At 55.5% G+C, this 2372-nt stretch overlaps 1 long non-coding RNA gene across 1 annotated transcript; it reads right to left on the reverse strand.

Annotated features, from left to right (window-relative positions):
• Nucleotides 1-210: 210 nt before the first annotated feature.
• LOC136114548 (uncharacterized) lies at nucleotides 211-2075 on the reverse strand. The gene is made up of 3 exons (XR_011736242.1): nucleotides 2041-2075; nucleotides 414-518; nucleotides 211-338 (listed from the first exon to the last, which is right to left on the reverse strand). It is a non-coding gene; the product is annotated as an uncharacterized lncRNA (long non-coding RNA).
• Nucleotides 2076-2372: the final 297 nt, after the last annotated feature.

Below are 2372 nucleotides of genomic sequence, written 5' to 3' on the forward strand. Positions count from 1 at the left end.
GATAAAAGTGAAGCACCCAGCACCTCTCAACCAGCTTTGCCCTTCCTCGCCCCTCACCTGCCAAAAACCCCAAGCCCTCTTCTCCATATTAGAAGAACAACTAGCACTACTCCTCCTCCTCCTCTTACTCTATAAACCATGACAACGGGCATCAGACCGCACTCCAAAACAAAACAGCCCTGCATTTTGCACCAGAAGTACATACCCAGGGATGAGCATTGCTTCACGTCGCCGCTGTTAGTCAAAAAGCTCAATTCCATTACGAGCCAGAGGCAAAAGATTACAGCGCTAGAAAACCCAGAATAGCCTCCTGTGCCCTATCAAGAGGAAAAGAGGGGCTGGGGAAGAGTCCAGTAAATTAGGAACTAATTACAGGTACTCTTCAGCGTACAGAAAGCTTCCAGAGTACTTACAGAGTCACCGGAACCTTCAGCTTCAGATAACCTGATAATCGGCTCCCTAGGCATGACTAGGAAAAGCGTCGCAGCTTGGGGTGAAAGATCACGGAACGCAAGGCACTGGAGGAAGAGCAAACAGTTAAAACGTAACTGGCTTCAGAGAAAGGTAACAGCTTAAGCAAATCAATAGGCCCCGCTGGACTCGTACAGAAGCAGATTACCCGAGACCCCAAACGCAAGCCGAGACGTTGATTTTCTTTTTTTTTCCTCGCGCGATATTAATACTTTCTGTACTCGAAATACAACCTATTTACAGAGCCCCCTCCAGAAGTGGGATTCAGCACGCAAGATGACAGGGGCAACGAGACGGGCCAGTGCTTCAGATTAGCGACCTCCAGTATGGTTTAATTTGGGTTGATCATTTCCTAAGCAGTTTTTCTATTCAATGCGGTCCACGCAGAGGCGGGAGGCAAATGGCTTAACTGAATCGGCAAAGAATTCAGCGGAGCGCGAGATCAGCGGCCGTTCGTTTGCCGCGGTACAGGGAGCTCAAGTACTGAACAAAAGCACGATCACAGGAAGCCTGCAAGGGCATAGCGCGAGTCCGCCTTCTATGCTGCACAGAAACCCTACCTTCGAAAGCAGAAGACGTCCCTAACCGTTAACCTTCAGCATTTTAATAACAAAATTATACAGGATACTAACTGAAAGTTAACATCACGTAGGCAACGGCCGCAACTTTTTTTTTCCCCGCAGTCTAAGCAGCTCACTCTTGTTACTAGCACGCTGCGGCGCACCAGCACCCGTGAACGTTGCAAGCACGCTGTTATCGTGGTCCCACTTCACCACAGAAACAAGATCTGGGAAGCTTTGGCAGCCTGCAGGATGACCCGTTTCTAGATCGGTGGTTTTAGTTGTTTTTTATTTTTAAGAAAAACAAGAACAGTTGTACTTCTTTGCTTTAATAATCCAGTTTGGGGGTTCAGAACCAAAACCTAGCACAGCAGAGCTGCGAAATCTCTAGAATGCTATTACGAGGCACATCAAGACCTGCCTTTCTCCTACGCGGAACTAACTCCTCGCGGACCTTCACTGTTCACGTACGTACACCGGGAATCCCCGAGGACACTGACTGCGTGTACTTAACCTAAGGTTTCAAGACTACCATCCTACACGAGGTAGGGCCGCTCCCATCCCTCGGCAGCAAACTTTGCTCGACTTGCAGTGCCAAAGGGATATCACGCGGCAAACGTCTGCGGCTGCCACCCAGTGCGTAACCGTCAGAGGCCCTTCTCTGCGCGCGCGCATACACGACACGGAGCGAGGGGGTGGGGGGGCTGGAAACCGAGGCGAACCGGACAGTACCAGCAACCCGGTACGCGCCGCGGCAGCCGGGGGACGGGACAGGACGAGACACCGACGAAGCGCGATGTTTTAGGGCTGGTGCGGTAGAGAGCGCCACAACCCAGAGAGGCCCCGTCCGTCGCCCGTCCCTCCGCCCACCCGCAAGCAATGCCGCCACCCGCCCTGCCGCGCTCCCGGGCAGCGCGCAACGGGTCCTCGGCTCAGGGGGGGCCTGCGAGCGCGGGGGGGAGGGGGGGGAAGCGAAGAAGAAACGCGCACAGAGCAAAGCCGCGGCTACCTTCTCGTCCTCGTAGACGACGTTGGCGGGGAAGCGCCTTGCCGCAGACAGTAATGGCGCCGCCAGGCCGCCCGCGCCCCAATAATCTCGGCAGCCACGACAACGCCCGTTGTCGCTTCCTCCACTCGGCCAGGCCCTCCGCGGCTCCCATTGGGCCGTCAGATCGCCGCCGGCCGATCCCGCGTCTCGATTGGCCGTCTCGTCTGTCGTTTGCCCTCGTCCCCGCCCCCCTCGACCTGGTGCTTACCGGGGCTCGGGCAGTTTGCGTGCGCTCGGGCCGCGGAGGGATCTGGGCCGTGTAGTGCTGCGACCCTGTGGGCGGGCAACGAGGT

The sequence above is a fragment of the Patagioenas fasciata genome, chromosome W, assembly GCF_037038585.1.
Source record: "Patagioenas fasciata isolate bPatFas1 chromosome W, bPatFas1.hap1, whole genome shotgun sequence".
NCBI classification, from domain to species: domain Eukaryota; kingdom Metazoa; phylum Chordata; class Aves; order Columbiformes; family Columbidae; genus Patagioenas; species Patagioenas fasciata.